Below are 21,628 nucleotides of genomic sequence, written 5' to 3'. Positions count from 1 at the left end.
TGAATTTGCAACCTGGTGGAGATTAGTATAGATGGACTAATAGAACAAGTCCCACACACTGCTACAAGCCGAAATATTTTTTCAGAGCTAGATGCAGATAAAAATTATTTTGAAATTTCAACCTGGTGGAGGTTAGTATAGATGGACTAATAGAACAAGTCCCACACACTGCTACAAGCCGAAATATTTTTTCAGAGCTAGATGCAGAAAAAAATTATTTTGAATTTGCAACCTGGTGGAGGTTAGTATAGATGGACTAATAGAACAAGTCTCACACACTGTTACAAGCCGAAGCAGAAATATTTTTTCAGAGCTAGATGCAGATAAAAATTATTTTGAATTTACAACCTGGTAGAGGTTAGTATAGATGGACTAATAGAACAAATCCCACACACTGCTACTGTTAGAACCTTGCTGTTAGGTTTTTTTTCCTTTGCTGGTCACATGACCTTGTTGGCCTATTTAATCCTGCTCCGCCCTTCTGGCTTTGCTGGACTTCATTGTATATCTACTTTCTAGCTAGCCTGTGCTCTGTATCTAGCTCTGTTAGTTTGCTTGGTCTACGGACCTCTATGTTCTATCTATTTTGTTTGTTCGTCTGTCTGCTACTATTTCTGTTAGGAGGTGTCCCATTTTCCTCCCAGTCCTTAGTACTTGTAGGGATTCCCTCCACACATCTATAGGTCTCCGTACAGACTAGATTAGGACTTTAGCAGGTCTGATCGCAGGATCAGGTTCCCTGTTACATCGTAGGGATTCAGCTGAGTCCTATAGTAGGGACAGATCTCCTCTCTTTCCTTAGCTTTGGTAGCAGAACATAACAGTAAGTCCAGCCTGCAAATTCTCTAAGGAAAGATTTTTTTTTTTTTTTTTTTTGTTCCATCATGGTGTCGGTTCAGGATTTGGCTAAACACCTGCAGGGACTCTCTCTGGAAGTGGCCGAGCTCCGTCAGCACGTGAGTAACTGTCCTGGAGCATATTTCTTGGAGCCTAAGGTATGTTTGCCGGATTTATTTTTTGGTGAACATCGAGAATTTTTTTCATTTAAAAATGCTTGCTTATTGTATTTTCGTTTGAGACCCAAGTCCTCTGGGGATGAATCCCAGCGCGTAGGGTTCATAATGTCACTTTTGCGCAAAGAGCCTCAGGAGTGGGCCTTTACTTTGCAACCTAGTGATTAGAGATGAGCGTTGTTCTACTCGAACTGTTCGCCAATCTCAAATTCGAGCTGTTTTGGGCGGTGTTCGAGCCGGTCGGCGAACACGAACAATTTGAGAAAAATTCGGCTGTTCGAGGTTATGTTCGATAACTGTTCGTGCACCAAAATCATAACTGGATTTTTTCTCAGTAATGATGAAAATTAATGTTAATACGCAGTTTGAGTGTACAGCGGGGCGGGGGGAGGGGCAGGGGATGGATCTCTGCAGGAACAATGAAGATCTCCATTTTTTTTTCTCTTTCCCGCATTTGCAGTGGGGAGGTGCAATCTGTCAGCCTATCAGCAGTGCACACACGGAGCGAAGTGCTTTTTTTCACACAAGCAAGGGCATGTGTGATTGGCAGTGTATGTCACATGTCCTTGCCCTATAAGACCAAGCCATTTTCCCCGTCGCCACCATTTTCTCACTGCTGCAGCTGCGTGTTAGACGGCACCGCTGTTGCTGTGTGCGCTATACCTTGTTAATTTCAAGCCAATTTTCGCACAAATATACAGAAAGCTTGGGAGTAGGGAATAGTTGTGATTGCAGTCCTTTTAAGGACTAGGTTACAGCATTTCCTACGACTTTTATCAGGCAGGTCTGTGCTCTTAAATAGATAGATTGTGGGAGTAAAGACTAATTGTAATTGGAGTCCTTTTCAGGACTAGGTTACATCAGTTCCTATCAGTTTTTGCCAGGCAGGTCTGTGCCAGTGCTGTGCAAGTTTTTTTCACAGCATTTGGCTGAATCTAGCAAAGCTAATCCTTTTTGGCCTATTGCAGAGTGTGTTAGTCAGTGGAGTAGCCTATCTGTGTTGCAAGATATACCACCCGTGTATAGAATACCAATTTTTTTACTGCACCTAGTGAAGTAAAATCTTTTGGGCATAGCATCATTCTATTAGTCCATCTATACTGACCTCCATCAGGTTGCAAACTTAATATAATTTTTTTTCTGCATCTAGCTCTGAAAAAATATTTGGGCTTCTAGCAGTGTGTGGGACTTGGTCTATTAGTCCATCTATACTGACCTCCATCAGGTTGCAAATTAAAAATAATTTTTTTCTTCATTTAGCTCTGAAAAAATATTTGGGCTTCTAGCAGTGTGTGGGACTTGTTCTATTAGTCCTTCTATACTGACCTCCAGCAGGTTGCAAATTGAATATAATTTTTTTCTGCATCTAGCTCTGAAAAAATATTTGGGCTTCTAGCGGTGTGTGGGACTTGGTCTATTAGTCCATCTATACTGACCTCCATCAGGTTGCAAATTAAAAATTTTTTTTTTCTGCATCTAGCTCTGAAAAAATATTTGGGCTTCTAGCAGTGTGTGGGACTTGGTCTATTAGTCCATCTATACTGACCTCCATCAGGTTGCAAATTAAAAATAATTTTTTTCTTCATTTATCTCTGAAAAAATATTTGGGCTTCTAGCAGCGTGTGGGACTTGTTCTATTAGTCCATCTATACTGACCTCCATCAGGTTGCAAATTAAAAATAATTTTTTTCTGCATCTAGCTCTGAAAAAATATTTGGGCTTCTAGCAGTGTGTGGGACTTGGTCTATTAGTCCATCTATACTGACCTCCATCAGGTTGCAAATTAAAAATAATTTTTTTCTGCATCTAGCTCTGAAAAAATATTTGGGCTTCTAGCAGTGTGTGGGACTTGGTCTATTAGTCCATCTATACTGACCTCCATCAGGTTGCAAATTGAATAAAAAAATTTTCTGCATCTAGCTCTGAAAAAATATTTGGGCTTCTAGCGGTGTGTGGGACTTGGTCTATTAGTCCATCTATACTGACCTCCATCAGGTTGCAAATTAAAAATAATTTTTTTCTGCATCTAGCTCTGAAAAAATATTTGGGCTTCTAGCAGTGTGTGGGACTTGGTCTATTAGTCCATCTATACTGACCTCCATCAGGTTGCAAATTAAAAATATTTTTTTTCTTCATTTAGCTCTGAAAAAATATTTGGGCTTCTAGCAGTGTGTGGGACTTGTTCTATTAGTCCTTCTATACTGACGTCCAGCAGGTTGCAAATTGAATATAATTTTTTTCTGCATCTAGCTCTGAAAAAATATTTGGGCTTCTTGCGGTGTGTGGGACTTGGTCTATTAGTCCATCTATACTGACCTCCATCAGGTTGCAAATTAAAAATAATTTTTTTCTGCATCTAGCTCTGAAAAAATATTTGGGCTTCTAGCAGTGTGTGGGACTTGTTCTATTAGTCCTTCTATAGTGACCTCCAGCAGGTTGCAAATTGAATATAATTTTTTTCTGCATCTAGCTCTGAAAAAATATTTGGGCTTCTAGCGGTGTGTGGGACTTGGTCTATTAGTCCATCTATACTGACCTCCATCAGGTTGCAAATTAAAAATAATTTTTTTCTGCATCTAGCTCTGAAAAAATATTTGGGCTTCTAGCGGTGTGTGGGACTTGGTCTATTAGTCCATCTATACTGACCTCCATCAGGTTGCAAATTAAAAATAATTTTTTTCTGCATCTAGCTCTGAAAAAATATTTGGGCTTCTAGCAGTGTGTGGGACTTGGTCTATTAGTCCATCTATACTGACCTCCATCAGGTTGCAAATTGAATAAAAAAATTTTCTGCATCTAGCTCTGAAAAAATATTTGGGCTTCTAGCGGTGTGTGGGACTTGGTCTATTAGTCCATCTATACTGACCTCCATCAGGTTGCAAATTAAAAATAATTTTTTTCTGCATCTAACCCAGCCAATAGTTTTGGCCTAATACCACAGTTTGGCCACTCAGCTCTGCTCGGTTACCATCCATTGTATTTTTGTGCAAACAACTCCAGAGTTGTGAATTAGTTAACCACCAAAATGAGTGGAAAAAGGCCTGCTGCTGGTGGAAAGGGGAATAGGCGTGTTGGGAAGGGGAAAAAAGGTTGTGTCCGTGGGGTAGGTGCAGAAGAAAGACCATCTTCCAGCCAAACTAAAATGTCTACTTCTTTTAGCGGACAATGTGATAAGATCCCTTTCTTACGGCCACGCCAATCGCTACAAATTCCAGATGAGGCACAAAAACAGCAGGTGCTTCAACGGATATCAAGTGCTCCTTTAAGTGGGCTCTCCTCCACATCAACTTCAACATCACAAATACTCCAGTCCTCAAAGGTGTCACCCAAATCGCACTTGCTTCCTCACAGCTCCCAAATCTCCAGCTGCCCGTCTGAGTATGAGGTAGAACAGATGGTTGAGTCTGCAGAGCTGTTTACTCATACTATAGCCTGGGAATCAGAGGTCGACTCCAGCGCTTCTGTGAATCCAGACGAGGAAATGATCTGCACTGATGCCCAGAATCTTTATGAGTCGGATCCAGGACCAGACGCAGAAGGTTCTGACCATAATGTAGACCCTCATTCCCAAACTGTAACTCCTGTTGGTGGAGACAATGAGGAAGACGATGATAAGACTCAAATACCTGATTGGAGCGACAACTTTAGTTTTTTGTCAGGGCAGGAACAGGTTGGCTCTGAGGACGACGGGTGTGATAACGCACAGGGTGATGATGATGAGGTCGGAGATCCCACTTACTGTCAACCCACAGTCAGCCAAGAGATGAGGTCAGCAGAGGAGGTGGAGGAAGATGCTAGTGACGACGAGGTCAGGTTGCGCCTTCCTGAACAGAGACGTAGTACTGGAAGCACGTCAACAACTGCATCCTCAAACACAACTCTGCCTCTCACCACAAGTCGTGGTGGCTCTTCAGGTCGCATGGGTGCTAAGCCTTGCATAGCCTGGGCATTTTTTCAGATCGATAAAGATGACCCAACTCGTGTTATCTGTAACATTTGTCAGCAAAAGCTAAGTAGAGGCCAAAAAATACATAGTTTGAGTACTTCATGCATGAACCGGCAAATGGACATGAAGCATAAGTTGCAGTGGGAAGCTCAGTGTGCTACAATGCGGTCTAGCCGGCCGGGCCAACCACCGTCTGCCATATCTTGTGCATCCGCGGCCTCTTCATCCTCTGTGACTGGGGGGACAGCAGTCACACCTGTTTTGGGGCGCAGACCTGCCACCTCTTTACCCGCAACAGCCAGCGTGATTGGCAGGTCATCATTTTCTTTGGAGGTGGTAACACCAGCTGGTCTTGAGCGCTGTCCGACATCGATAGCACCACCTTTGGATCAAGGCAACCTAACATGTCCGCCTGCATCTTCCTCACAGACCGGCAGTTTGCCGGGGACACCCTTATCAACCCCGTCTAAGCACAATAGCCAGCCCTCGGTCCCTCAGATGTGGACAAGTAAAAGACCATTTCCTCCTAGCCATGAGAAAGCTAAGAGGTTGAATTTCACCATCTGCAAGCTCTTGGCTACAGAAATGCTGCCTTTCTGCCTGGTGGACACAGAGGATTTTCGAGACCTTATGTCCGTCGCAGTGCCCCAGTACCAGATGCCCAGTCGGCACTACTTCTCAAAGAAAGGTGTGCATGCGCTCCACCAGCATGTCGCACACAACATCACCGCTTCTTTGAGAAACTCTGTGTGTGACAGGGTGCATTTCACCACAGACACTTGGACGAGTAGGCATGGACAGGGGCGTTACATGTCGCTGACTGGGCACTGGGTAACTATGGTGACAGCAGGACAAGGGGCTGCTGTCCAAGTCTTGCCGTCCCCACGAGTTGTGCGTCAATCCTCTTTATGTCATTTTTCCTCCACTGCTTCTGCCTCCTCAACCTCCTCTCGGTCTTCCACCTGCACCCAAAGCCTGTCTGGTCATGCCACAAGCTTTCTAACTGCGCAGAAGGGATCCTGCACACCTCCTTACTATGCTGGCAGTAGGGCTCAACGTCATCAGGCGGTTTTTACATTGAAATGTCTGGGAAATGTGAGTCACACAGCTGAGGAGTTGTGGTCAGCTCTGGAGAACCAATTTCATGAATGGTTGTCTCCACTGGACCTGAAACCAGGGAAGGCCGTGTGCGACAATGCTGCAAACCTGGGTGCGGCCCTTCGCCGGAGCAATGTCACACACGTGCCTTGTATGGCTCACGTGTTGAACCTGGTTGTCCAGCAATTTTTAGCCCACTATCCCAGACTAGATGGCCTTCTGCAGAGGGCACGGTCGCTGTGTGCTCACTTCCGCCGTTCGCATCCCGCAGCTCAGCGACTTACATCTCTACAGAAGTCGTTGGGCCTGCCACTTCACCGGCTAAAATGCGATGTGCCTACCCGGTGGAATTCAACTCTGCACATGTTGCAGCGACTGTGGCAGCACCGACAAGCCCTGGTGCAATACGTTCTGACGTATAGCCTGGGCCAACGAGATTCAGAGGTGGGGCAAATCACGCTGGAGGAGTGGTCTCAGATCAGGGACCTATGCACCCTTCTGCACAGTTTTGAAATGGCGACGAAGATGTTTAGTGCTGACGATGCCATTATCAGCATGACTATTCAGGTGATTTACATGCTGGAGCACATGTTAAACAGAATTCGGAGTCAGGTGGTGGCACAAGAGGAGGTGGAGGAAGTAGAGGAGGAGGAGTTGTATGCGGAAGGGCTAACATCTGCAAGGTCCAGACGGTCGGCAGCACCAGGGCGGCAGGCATGTGAGGGTGGGGGAGATGATTTTACCAGGGCGCATGGTAGCAATCAAACTAGTGAGGAAGGTGCAGGAGCCCAGGAAGAAGTGGAGGACGAACTGATGGAAGACTCATCAGATGAGGGAGACCTTGATCACATTTCTGTTGTGCGAGGTTGGGGGGAGAGGACAGAGGAAGGAAGCATGATTGTTACCTCGCCACCAACACAACAGGGACTTGGTGCTCCTGGATGCGCAACACACATGAGTGCCTTCTTGCTGCACTACCTGCAACATGACCCTCGAATTGTGAGAATTAGAAATAATCCTGACTACTGGATTGCCACACTGTTAGATCCCCGGTACAAAAGTAAATTTGCAGAAATTATTCCTGCCATAGAAAGGGATGCACGCATGCAGGAGTATCAGCAGAGACTGTTGCAGAATCTTACATGTGCTTTTCCACAAAATACCAGTGGTGCACGTAGTGAATCTCACAGTTCCAACTTGCCAACCGTGGGACCGTCAAGTGTTCAGCACTCAAACCGTAACAGAACCACAGTATCTGCTGGTAACATCAATTTTGCGGAATCATTTCACCACTTTTTTAGCCCATCCTTTGCAAGGCCACAGGAGACAAGAAGTCTGACACATAGTCAACGCCTAGAGACGATGGTACAGGAGTATCTCCAAGTAAACATTGAAGCCACGACTGTGTCACTGGACCCTTGCTCTTTTTGGGCTTCCAATCTGGATAAATGGCCGGAGCTAGCCACTTACGCCTTGGAGATCTTGTCATGCCCCGCAGCCAGCGTTCTGTCTGAACGTGTGTTCAGCGCTGCTGGTGGTGTGCTGACAGATAAGTGCACGCGGCTCTCCACTGATAATGTAGACAGACTCACGTTCATAAAGATGAACAAATCATGGATCCGAAACGACTTTTCTACCCCTGTGTCATCCTGGGGAGAGTAAAAGCTTGATGATTGGTTAAAATCACCCTACCAACCGTTTTAAGCTTTCAAATTACTAATCATGTTTATCTGTATCTTGACTGGAAAATAATTTGGGCTTTGTAGCAGTGTGCAGCACTGATCCTATTAGGCCATCTATAATAAGCTTCACCAGATTTAAAATTAAAAATAATTTTTAGCTGCATCTAGCCCGGAAAATAATTTTGGGGCTCCGAGATGCGCAAGACACATAAGTGCCTTCTTGCTGCACTACCTGCAGCATGACCCTCATATTGTCAGAATTCGAAGTAATCATGACTACTGGGTTGCCACACTCTTAGATCCCCCAAACTTTTCGATCAACCTTTTCATTTTAATAAAGACCAAAAAAATGGTCATTTTTGAAATTATAAGCATTAGCAGGTTGTTAGAAACTGAAATCAAACAGTTTTCAACTCAAAACTTTATTCTAGGTGATGTTACATTTTCACATAGGACCCCTTGTTCGAAAGGAGCTTCTGAACTCTCTCGTCCATTGAATTTGTCAGGTTTTGGATGGTTTCTGCTTCAATTGTTTTGCATGAGGACAGAATACCCTCCCAGAGCTGTTGCTTAGATGTGAACTGCCTCCCGCCATCATAGACACTCCTTTAAATGATGCTCCAAAGGTTCTGAATGGGGTAGAGGTCAGGGGAGCATGGGGGTCACACCATAAGTTTGTCCCCTTTTATGCCCATATCAGCCAGAGATGCAGATGTTTTATGTGCAGCATGAGATGGTGCATTATCATGCAGAAAAATGATCTTGCTGTGAAATACACGGTTCTTCTTCTTGAACCATGGCAGGAAGTGCTGTTTGAGAAAATCCACATACATTATGGAGTTCATCTTTAGCGCCTTCAGGGATCCTAAAGGGGCCGACAATCTCTCTCCCCATGATTCCAGCCCAAAACATTACTCCACCTCCTCCTTGTTGGCGCTGTAGCCGTGTTTGCGTGGGGTGTCCATCAACCAGCCATCCTCCACTCCATTCATCTGGACCATCGAGCGCTGCACGGCACTCATCCGTGAACAAAACAGTTTTGAAATCAGTCTTCATGTAATGTTTGGCCCACTGGAGCCGTTTCTGCTTGTGTGAAGTGGATAGAGGAGGTCGACAGGATGGCGTATGCACAGCTGCAAACCTCTGAAGGACCCTGCATCTTGTTGTTCGGGGGACGTTGGAGGCACAAGCAGCTTCAAAAACTTGTCTGCTGCTATGACAAGGCTTTTTTGCCACTGCTCTTTCAACCTGACGTAATTGCCTGTAGGAAAGAGTCCTCAATTTGCCCTTATCAGCACGCACACGTGTGTACTGTGAATCAGCTACATACTTCTTGATTGCCAAGACACTTCATCCTGATCATCGCACAATGTTGATTGTAGTCATGCCTTGACCTAAACACTCCACAATTTGTTGCTTCTCAGCAGCCGACACATCCTTTTTCTTTCCCATTTTGGCAGAAAATGTAGGCTGCTTAATAATGTGAGAGAGCCTTCTTAAGTAGTCTTGCCTTTCATTGGACACACCTGCCAAACTAATTAGCACAGGTGTCTGCAATTGCTTACAGTGATATAAAGAGCCCTGACACACATCACCATCAATGAGTTTAACTGACAAACAAACAAATTCTTCCCTTATCACTCCTAAACACTTTTTGCATAATAATTTGGAACGCGGTGTACATGTGCTTTTCCACAAAACACCAGTGGTTCACGTAGTGAATCTTACAGTTCTAACTTGCCAACCGTGGTCTGTATGGAATTGTTCAATAAAGGGCCCAAAATTAAGATAACATAGATGGGAGAGGTCTCTATGAATAGGAATTCCTAAGTATTTGATACCCTGTGAGGGCCAGGCAAAGGGAAAGTTGGACTGGATGGAATCCTATATGGATTTAGGGAGGGAGACATCGAGGGCCTCAGACTTCGCTGCATTGATTTTAAAATTTTACCATGTAACAAAGTGATCTATTTCAGCCATAACAGCAGGGATGGATATATGTGATTGAGTGATATATACTAGGACATCATCAGCAAATAGAGAGCACTTGTACTCGGTGCCTCCCACCTCAATCCACCTAATATTGGGGTTATGGCGAATTGATGAGAGCAGGTGCTCCGTCACTAGGATGTATAAGAGAGGGGACAGAGGACATCCCTGCCTTGTCCCATTGGTGATTGTGAAAGGTGATGAAAATGTTCTGACGCACCCCCTGGGCCTTGGGACACCCGGAGCCGGACCCTTTTTGGTGGATGCTGGTGGTTGTAGTCTTCGTGGCGGCGATCCGGTTCCGTGGCTCAGGGCGGTCAAACCAGTGGCGGAACTATTTATGTGGTTTTGATGTTTAAATGTCCGACTACGCCACCCGTGGATTGCGGTCAGAGTGAACCGCCGCTACAGGGCAGACCGCTAAGGCTGGTGTTGTGGGTGCAGCAGAGCGTAGCATAACTCCCCACGGGAGGAGTATAGCCTCAGGGCAGTGTATGCGGAGGATGGGGGTGATGGTGCAGGGCAGCAGCAGTAACGACACGGAGTCAGTAATGCAGTTCAGGGCCTTTACTCACAGTTCTTATTATCCAGACCACGTCTGCAGGTAACGGCTGCCCATGTCGTACTGTGCTCACCAGGTGAGGGGCTCAGACAACTCCCAGATAACTTTGGAGCGCTTCACAGGACCCCCTTTGTGTGTCCTTTGTCTGGCCTTTCTTACCAACACTTCTGTCCGGCTGCCTCGGGCCTCCTCTTGGTAAACTTGGCGCCAGTTTCCCTGACCCTATGTGGTGCCTTCCTAGCGGGTGGAGCAAGGGGCTGCGCCACATAAAATGTCAGAGCCTCCGGTTTCTAGCTGAGGGTCGTTTCCTGCCTCCACTAGTTCGGGGACCGGTCTCCCCCTTTGGCCTGACCCCTCCACGCAGGTGGATTCGGGCGTGCGGTGGCGACTCGCCCGTCCGCACCCCTGGGATCCCTTCATTCCTCGTTCCTGGAGCCTTCTCCGCTCCTCTTCCTTCCTTCTCCCTCTTGCAGGCCTGGGCCTCTGTTACTAGGCCCGCCTCCGGAGCAGAGCTCATGCAGAGCCCCTGCTCCCTGCCACTTCTGCTCAGACTTCTCTGCACTGAACTAAGATGGTGCCCACCTTTTATACTCCCTTCTCAATGCACCCAGGAACTGCTTCCTCCCTGCTCCTGCACTGCAGGGTTCCCCTTCCTCAGTGTTCCTTCCCCCCACTCCAGCCAGGGACAGGGACTGTCGTGCCCATCTCAGGGGCATATTGGTCGCCCTGCCCCACGGCAATGTGGTGTAATGCATGCAGGTGTCGGGTCCTGATCCACACTCCATCCTTATCTGAGAGTGAGATATCACACCTCTGGGTGAGGTGCAATACGTCTGTAGCAACCGAGCCCTCGGTGCTACAGTTCCATTTATCTTCAGCCTAAGTGACGTATTGTGATACAGGGCCGTGATTTTGGCTATAAAAGGGTCCCCTAGACCCCTACCCCAAGCTTTTTAAGAGAATCATATATGGCGTGCCAGGAGACTCTATGGAATGCTTTCTCAGCATCCAACGAGAGTATCTACTTACAAATTTTTAACTGCATCTAGCCCAGGAAATACTTTGTGCCTAGTAGCAGTGTCTGCTAGTCAGCGGATTATCCCGGCTGTTAAGCAAGCTACACCACCTGTAGTTTGGACACTTAATTTTTTCAAAGGAAATGCTTCGGGACCACGGGATACTTAGTGAAGAGCATCAGGAGGCACCCCAAGGCATAGGGGCTGGGACTGGCACTAGGATGCCTTGCGGTGGACAGCCGAGCTCGATCCTTATAAAAGCTTTTTAACTGCAGCAGCTTTAGTGGACGCTACTGGAGCTGGAATTACGCGGCTGCTGGCATGAGACTTGCCCTCCAATAGATCCTTGTAAATGGATTTAAAGTGTATTCATTCAAATTAGAGGGACAATTTAAATTAAAAAGCTTAGAGCTGCCTCCACCACAGGGGGGCTCTCTCGACCCACCAGCGGACAGGCACCAGTATTGGGAGAGGGGGGCTGGCCGTCAGGGTTCACCGCGGCTCTGGCACAAACCCGGCGACACGGAGGTGGCACGGGCAGGAGCGGACTGGCCGTCTCGGCTTCTCACTTTTTGGATTTTAGAAGGGCATGACATGCCTATATCTGTGTCTCCCCCTCCTTTTACTCCTCCACCTCTTTTCTTTTCGCATGACTATATGTACTTGTCACTTTTCCATGTGTTAGTTGTGTCTTCTGAGCAGTTTGTCAGCTTTTGGACACCTTTGAAGGTGTTTTCTATGTGTTTCTATGTGTTTTTGTTTGCCTGCCATTGGTTTTAACGGTGTTCGAAGGTGTTCGACGAACAGTTCGACGAACAGTTCGGCGAACACACGGGTGTTCGACGAACCGAACCGAACTCGAACACTACGGGGGTGGCTCAACACTACTAGTGACACATGCTTCAGATCAGTGGATAGTTTTTTTTCTGCTTTAGGATTATTATATGATGATCCTGACCGTGTGGCATCAGCTGAGACTGAGTTGAGACGTTTAAAACAAGGATCAGGTAATGTGGAAAAATATTGTACTCATTTTCGTCGTTGGTCCACTCAAACAGGGTGGAACGATTCTGCTCTGAAAAGTCTATTTCTTGCTGGGCTCAGTGAAAGGGTTAAAGACCTGCTAATTGCTTATCCTACACCTGAGGATTTGCAACAGGCTATGCAATTAGCTATACGGGTGGATAGAAGACTGCGTGCTAGGGTTAATGAGAGCAAATCCTCTGCTATGTCAGTTTCTGGTTATGATAATGTGTGTACTAACAGTGGTGAACCGATGGAGATTGGATCGGTGGCACCTCGCTCTCAAGAAAAAGACCGTCGTTTTTCGGAAGGCTTGTGTTTCTATTGCGGAAAATCTGGTCATTTGATTAAAGGCTGTGAGCTTCGTATGAAGAAAGAAAAAAAAATGGTCAGTCACGCCCGTATTGCCTGTTTAAATTCCAAGGGTATATTTTTAGCTGCTTCCACGATTGCTCAGGAAAAATTAATGGAATTTCGGGTGTTTGTTGATTGCGGGTCTACACTGAATGTAATTGATGGGGGATTCGTGGAAAAACTCAATTTAAAACCTGAACCTTTATCATCCCCCATTGCTGTGGTTTCTGTGGATGGCTCCCCTTTGAAGAATATTACTCTCAAGGTCAGTGAATTTCCTCTCACTATTAATGGTGTTCACCATGAGAAATTGGATTTGGTAGTGTTGAATAACTTGCCTTCTCCAGTAATATTGGGTTTGCCCTGGTTAAAATTTCACAATCCTGTACTGGATTGGTCTACCAGTGAAATTAAATCCTGGAGCCATAAATGTTATGACAAGTGTTGTAACGGGCGTATTGCAGCTTTGGATAGGGGAGAATTGCCTGTTCCTATTCAGGATTTTTGGAGATTTTTTTCTGAGAAGGAATCGCAGGTTTTGCCTCCCCATAGAGACTATGATTGTTCTATTGAATTTGTCCCTGGAGCGATTCTTCCTAAAAGTCGTTTATTTAACCTTACTATTCCTAAGAGGAAGGCTTTGGAGGAATACATACAGACAAGTTTGGCCGCCGGTCACATTAGGCCCTCTAAGTCTCCTGTGGCGGTTGGATTTTTTTTTGTAAAAAAAAAGGACGGCGGTTTACGTCCTTGTCTGGATTTTCGTGAGATTAACAAAATTACGGTACGCAATCCTTACCCACTGCCATTGATTCCTGATCTGTTTAACCAGTTATTGGGGGCCAAGTGGTTCTCTAAAATTGACCTTAAGGGGGCATACAATCTGTTGCGCATGAAGGAGGGTGATGAATGGAAGACTGCTTTTAACACTCCTGTGGGTCATTTTGAGAATCTGGTTATGCCTTTTGGTCTTACTAATGCTCCTGCATTTTTTCAGAATCTGATTAATGACATCCTTAGACCTTTGATCGGTAAAAATGTGGTTGTGTATTTGGATGACATTTTGATTTATTCGCCAGATCTGGAGTCTCATTGGCGGAGCGTGCGTGAGGTATTACAGTTATTAATGGACAATTCGCTTTTTGCTAAGCTGGAGAAATGTGAGTTCGCTGTACAGAGAATTAGTTTTTTGGGCTACATTATCTCCAGCAAAGGTTTTGAGATGGATCCGGTTAAGGTTCAGGCTGTGCAGGAATGGCCTAGGCCTATTGGTTTGAAATCGATACAGAGGTTTTTGGGTTTCGCCAATTACTATAGAAAATTCATAAAAAATTTTTCTAGTATTGTCAAACCTCTGACTGATCTCACCAGGAAAGGTGCTGATGCGGTTCAGTGGTCTTCTGAGGCCATTGAAGCTTTTGTGTATCTCAAGGAGAGGTTCACCTCTGCTCCCATCCTTATGCAGCCTGATGTTACTAGGCCGTTTTTGGTTGAGGTTGATGCTTCCTCTGTGGGGGTTGGCGCAGTATTGTCTCAGGATAACGGGGATGGATTACATCCCTGTGCCTTATTTTCAAAAAAAATTTCGGAGACTGAATTGAATTACGATATTGGTAATCGGGAATTATTGGCTATTAAACTCGCATTTGAACACTGGCGCCACTTCTTGGAAGGTGCGGAATTTCCCGTTCAGGTTCTTACGGATCATAAAAATCTGATATATCTTGATGCTGCCAAGCGCCTGAATGCCCGTCAGGCTAGGTGGGCACTGTTTTTCTCGCGGTTTAATTTCTCCGTTACTTACATCCCTGGTACTAAGAATGTTAAGGCGGATGCCTTGTCTCGCAGTTTTTCTCCCATAGTCGGTGCTGAGAAAGAGGAAAACATTTTACAAGAAGGTGTTGTGATAGCTGCTTTAGACTCCGTTTTGGAAGATGAGATTCTTAAAGCTCAGGAGAATGCCCCATCTAACACTCCTCATGGGAGGTTGTTTGTGCCTGGGACCTTTAGGAGAGATTTGTTTGTTGAGTGTCACGAATCTCGGTTGGCAGGTCATCCCGGAATCTCTGAGACCAAGAGACTGGTGGGTCGCAGTTTTTGGTGGCCTGGATGGCAGAAGGAAGTCATTAAGTGGGTGTGCCAATGTACTATATGTGCTAGATCTAAGTCCTCACATACTCCTGCTGCGGGGTTACTTTGTCCTTTGGAGGTCCCCAGTGCTCCTTGGACACATTTGGCTATGGACTTTATAACTGACCTTCCCCCCTCTGAGGGTTTTACTGTCATCTGGGTGGTCGTGGACCGTTTTAGCAAGATGTGTCACTTGGTTCCCTTCGTCAAACTGCCCTGCGCTAAAACTCTCGCTAAGGCCTTTGTCAAGGAAATTGTCAGACTTCATGGCGTTCCTACTCACATTGTTTCTGATAGGGGTCCTCAGTTCGTGGCTCGTTTTTGGCGTGCCTTTTGTGACAGGTTGGGAATTCATTTGTCGTTTTCGTCCGGATATCATCCTGAATCTAATGGCCAGACAGAAAGGAAAAACCAGGATGTTGAGCAGTTCTTGCGTTGTTTTGTGGCAGACAATCAAGAGGGGTGGTCTGAGTTTCTGCCACTTGCCGAATTTGCTCTGAACAATCATACATCTTCTTCTGCTGGTTGTTCGCCTTTTTTTTGTTGTTCTGGGAGACATCCGTCGTTTGGGTCGTTCTCCAAGTTGGGATCTGCCGTGCCTGAGGAGGAGAATTTTTCCGGTGATTTGGAGAGAGTTTGGACGGATGCGCGTGGTAATCTTCAGGAGGCCAACAGAAAATCTAAAGACTACTTTGATAGGAAACGACAGGAGGTTTTGTTCGCTGTTGGTGACATGGTTTGGTTGTCCTCTAGGAATCTGCGGTTGAGGATTCCTTCTAAGAAATTGGATCCCAAGTTTGTAGGGCCCTTTAAGGTGCTTCAGGTTGTCAACCAATCTGCTGTTAGGTTGGAGGTTCCTACCTCCTGGAGAATTAATCCGGTCTGTCATGTCTCTCTGTTAAAAAAAGCTGTTGTGTCGGATGGTGACGCCTCTGCCTCTGTTCCTCCGGTGGTGGAGGACGGGGAATATGAAATTTCTCGCATCCTTGACTCTAGACGGTATAGAGGTAGTTTGCAGTATCTTGTGGCCTGGAAAGGTTTCGGACCCGAGGATAACTCTTGGGTGAGGTCAGATGATGTTTCCGCGTCCAGACTTATCAGAGCGTTTCACAGGAGATTTCCTGATAAGCCTGGTCCTAGGGGATTCGGAGGATCCTCTTAGAAGGGGGGGTACTGTAAGAACCTTGCTGTTAGTTTTTTTTTCCTTTGCTGGTCACATGACCTTGTTGGCCTATTTAATCCTGCTCCGCCCTTCTGGCTTTGCTGGACTTCATTGTATATCTACTTTCTAGCTAGCCTGTGCTCTGTATCTAGCTCTGTTAGTTTGCTTGGTCTACGGACCTCTATGTTCTATCTATTTTGTTTGTTCGTCTGTCTGCTACTATTTCTGTTAGGAGGTGTCCCATTTTCCTCCCAGTCCTTAGTACTTGTAGGGATTCCCTCCCCACATCTATAGGTCTCCGTACAGACTAGATTAGGACTTTAGCAGGTCTGATCGCAGGATCAGGTTCCCTGTTACATCGTAGGGATTCAGCTGAGTCCTATAGTAGGGACAGATCTCCTCTCTTTCCTTAGCTTTGGTAGCAGAACATAACAGCTACAAGCCGAAATATTTTTTCAGAGCTAGATGCAGATAAAAATTATTTTGAGTTTGCAACCTGGTGGAGGTTAGTATAGATGGACTAATAGAACAAGTCCCACACACTGCTACAAGCCAAAGCCGAAATATTTTTTCAGAGCTAGATGCAGATAAAAATTATTTTGAATTTGCAACCTGGTGGAGGTTAGTATAGATGGACTAAAAGAACAAGTCCCACACATTTCTACAAGCCGAAATATTTTTCCAGAGCTAGATGCAGATAAAAATTATTTTGAATTTGCAACCTGGTGGAGGTTAGTATAGATGGACTAATAGAACAAGTCCCACACACTGCTGCAAGCCGAAATATTTTTTCAGAGCTAGATGAAGATAAAAATTATTTTGAATTTGCAACCTGGTGGAGGTTAGTATAGATGGACTAATAGAACAAGTCCCACACACTGCTACAAGCCGAAATATTTTGTCAGAGCTAGATGCAGATAAAAATTATTTTGAATTTGCAACCTGGTGGAGGTTAGTATAGATGGACTAATAGAACAAGACCCACACACTGCTACAAGCCAAAGCCGAAATATTTTTTCAGAGCTAGATGCAGATAAATTTATTTTGAATTTTCAACCTGGTAGAGGTTAGTATAGATGGACTAATAGAACAAGTCCCACAAATTTCTACAAGCCGAAATATTTTTTCAGAGCTAGATGCAGATAAAAATTATTTTGAATTTGCAACCTGGTGGAGGTTAGTGTAGATGGACTAATAGAACAAGTCCCACACACTGCTGCAAGCCGAAATATTTTATCAGAGCTAGATGCAGATAAAAATTATTTTGAATTTGCAACCTGGTGGAGGTTAGTATAGATGGACTAATAGAACAAGTCCCACACACTGCTACAAGCCGAAATATTTTATCAGAGCTAGATGCAGATAAAAAATTATTTGAATTTGCAACCTGGTGGAGGTTAGTATAGATGGACTAATAGAACAAGACCCACTCACTGCTACAAGCCAAAATATTTTTTTCAGAGCTAGATGCAGATAAAAATTATTTTGAATTTGCAACCTGGTGGAGGTTAGTATAGATGGACTAATAGAACAAGTCCCACACACTTCTACAAGCCAAAATATTTTTTCAGAGCTAGATGCAGATAAAATTATTTTGATTTTGCAACCTGGTGGAGGTTAGTATAGATGGACTAATAGAACAAGTCCCACACACTGTTACAAGCTGAAATATTTTTTCAGAGCTAGATGCATATAAAAATAATTTTGAATTTGCAACCTGCTGGAGGTTAGTATAGATGGACTAATAGAACCATTCCCACACACTGCTAAAAGCCGAAATATTTTTTCAGAACTAGATGCAGATAAAAATTATTTTGAATTTGCAACCTGGTGGAGGTTAGTATAGATGGACTAATAGAACAAGTCCCACACACTCCTATAAGCCAAAATATTTTTTCAGAGCTAGATGCAGATAAAAATTATTTTGAATTTGTAACCTGTTGGAGGTTAGTGTAGATGGAATAATAGAACAAGTCCCACACACTGCTACAAGCCGAAATATTTTTTCAGAGCTAGATGCAGATAAAAATTATTTTGAATTTGCAACCTGGTGGAGGTTAGTATAGATGGAATAATAGAACAAGTCCCACACACTGCTACAAGCCGAAATATTTTTTCAGAGCTAGATGCAGATAAAAATTATTTTGAATTTGCAACCTGGTGGAGGTTAGTATAGATGGACTAATAGAACAAGTCCCACACACTGCTACAAGCCAAAATATTTTTTCAGAGCTAGATGCAGATAAAAATTATTTTGAATTTGCAACCTGTTGGAGGTTAGTATAGATGGACTAATAGAACAAGTCCCACACACTGCTACAAGCCGAAATATTTTTTCAGAGCTAGATGCAGATAAAAATTATTTTGAATTTGCAACCTGGTGGAGATTAGTATAGATGGACTAATAGAACAAGTCCCACACACTGCTACAAGCCGAAATATTTTATCAGAGCTAGATGCAGATAAAAATTATTTTGAATTTGCAACCTGGTGGAGGTTAGTATAGATGGACTAATAGAACAAGACCCACACACTGCTACAAGCCGAAATATTTTTTCAGAGCTAGATGCAGATAAAATTATTTTGAATTTGTAACCTGGTGGAGGTTAGTATAGAAGGACTAATAGAACAAGTCCCACAAATTTCTATAAGCCGAAATATTTTTTCAGAGCTAGATGCAGATAAAAATTATTTTGAATTTGCAACCTGGTGGAGGTTAGTGTAGATGGACTAATAGAACAAGTCCCACACACTGCTGCAGCCGAAATATTTTATCAGAGCTAGATGCAGATAAAAATTATTTTGAGTTTGCAACCTGGTGGAGGTTAGTATAGATGGACTAATAGAACAAGTCCCACGCACTGCTACAAGCCAAAGCCGAAATATTTTTTCAGAGCTAGATGCAGATAAAAATTATTTTGAATTTGCAACCTGGTGGAGGTTAGTATAGATGGACTAAAAGAACAAGTCCCACACATTTCTACAAGCCGAAATATTTTTTCAGAGCTAGATGCAGATAAAAATTATTTTGAATTTGCAACCTGGTGGAGGTTAGTATAGATGGACTAATAGAACAAGTCCCACACACTGCTGCAAGCCGAAATATTTTTTCAGAGTTAGATGCAGATAAAAATTATTTTGAATTTGCAACCTGGTGGAGGTTAGTATAGATGGACTAATAGAACAAGTCCCACACACTGCTACAAGCCGAAATATTTTATCAGAGCTAGATGCAGATAAAAATTATTTTGAATTTGCAACCTGGTGGAGGTTAGTATAGATGGACTAATAGAACAAGACCCACACACTGCTACAAGCCGAAATATTTTTTCAGAGCTAGATGCAGATAAAATTATTTTGAATTTGCAACCTGGTGGAGGTTAGTATAGATGGACTAATAGAACAAGTCCCACAAATTTCTATAAGCCAAAATATTTTTTCAGAGCTAGATGCAGATAAAAATTATTTTGAATTTGCAACCTGGTGGAGGTTAGTGTAGATGGACTAATAGAACAAGTCCAACACACTGCTGCAAGCCGAAATATTTTATCAGAGCTAGATGCAGATAAAAATTATTTTGAATTTGCAACCTGGTGGAGGTTAGTATAGATGGACTAATAGAACAAGTCCCACACACTGCTACAAGCCGAAATATTTTATCAGAGCTAGATGCAGATAAAAATTATTTTGAATTTGCAACCTGGTGAAGGTTAGTATAGATGGACTAAGAGAACAAGACCCACTCACTGCTACAAGCCAAAATATTTTTTCAGAGCTAGATGCAGATACAATTATTTTGATTTTACAACCTGGTGGAGGTCAGTATAGATGGACTAATAAAACAAGTCCCACACACTGTTACAAGCTGAAATATTTTTTCAGAGCTAGATGCATATAAAAATAATTTTGAATTTGCAACCTGGTGGAGGTTAGTATAGATGGACTAATAGAACAAGTCCCACACACTGCTAAAAGCCGAAATATTTTTTCAGAGCTAGATGCAGATAAAAATTATTTTGAATTTGCAACCTGGTGGAGGTTAGTATAGATGGACTAATAGAACAAGTCCCACACACTCCTATAAGCCAAAATATTTTTTCAGAGCTAGATGCAGATAAAAATTATTTTGAATTTGCAACCTGTTGGAGGTTAGTATAGATGGACTAATAGAACAAGTCCCACACACTGCTACAAGCCGAAATATTTTTTCAGAGCTAGATGCAGATAAAAATTATTTTGAAATTTCAACCTGGTGGAGGTTAGTATAGATGGACTAATAGAACAAGTCCCACACACTGCTACAAGCCGAAATATTTTTTCAGAGCTAGATGCAGAAAAAAATTATTTTGAATTTGCAACCTGGTGGAGGTTAGTATAGATGGACTAATAGAACAAGTCTCACACACTGTTACAAGCCGAAGCAGAAATATTTTTTCAGAGCTAGATGCAGATAAAAATTATTTTGAATTTACAACCTGGTAGAGGTTAGTATAGATGGACTAATAGAACAAATCCCACACACTGCTACAAGCCGAAATATTTTTTCAGAGCTAGATGCAGATAAAAATTATTTTGAGTTTGCAACCTGGTGGAGATTAGTATAGATGGACTAATAGAACAAGTCCCACACACTGCTACAAGCCAAAGCCGAAATATTTTTTCAGAGCTAGATGCAGATAAAAATTATTTTGAATTTGCAACCTGGTGGAGGTTAGTATAGATGGACTAAAAGAACAAGTCCCACACATTTCTACAAGCCGAAATATTTTTCCAGAGCTAGATGCAGATAAAAATTACTTTGAATTTGCAACCTGGTGGAGGTTAGTATAGATGGACTAATAGAACAAGTCCCACACACTGCTGCAAGCCGAAATATTTTTTCAGAGTTAGATGCAGATAAAAATTATTTTGAATTTGCAACCTGGTGGAGGTTAGTATAGATGGACTAATAGAACAAGTCCCACACACTGCTACAAGCCGAAATATTTTGTCAGAGCTAGATGCAGATAAAAATTATTTTGAATTTGCAACCTGGTGGAGGTTAGTATAGATGGACTAATAGAACAAGACCCACACACTGCTACAAGCCGAAATATTTTTTCAGAGCTAGATGCAGATAAATTTATTTTGAATTTGCAACCTGGTAGAGGTTAGTATAGATGGACTAATAGAACAAGTCCCACAAATTTCTACAAGCCGAAATATTTTTTCAGAGCTAGATGCAGATAAAAATTATTTTGAATTTGCAACCTGGTGGAGGTTAGTGTAGATGGACTAATAGAACAAGTCCCACACACTGCTGCAAGCCGAAATATTTTATCAGAGCTAGATGCAGATAAAAATTATTTTGAATTTGCAACCTGGTGGAGGTTAGTATAGATGGACTAATAGAACAAGTCCCACACACTGCTACAAGCCGAAATATTTTATCAGAGCTAGATGCAGATAAAAAATTATTTGAATTTGCAACCTGGTGGAGGTTAGTATAGATGGACTAATAGAACAAGACCCACTCACTGCTACAAGCCAAAATATTTTTTTCAGAGCTAGATGCAGATAAAAATTATTTTGAATTCGCAACCTGGTGGAGGTTAGTATAGATGGACTAATAGAACAAGTCCCACACACTTCTACAAGCCAAAATATTTTTTCA

The sequence above is a fragment of the Phyllobates terribilis genome, unplaced genomic scaffold, assembly GCF_046119375.1.
Source record: "Phyllobates terribilis strain yellow unplaced genomic scaffold, ASM4611937v1 Scaffold_4__5_contigs__length_816908805, whole genome shotgun sequence".
NCBI lineage: Eukaryota > Metazoa > Chordata > Amphibia > Anura > Dendrobatidae > Phyllobates > Phyllobates terribilis.
Note: the sequence above shows the minus strand (reverse complement) of the source record.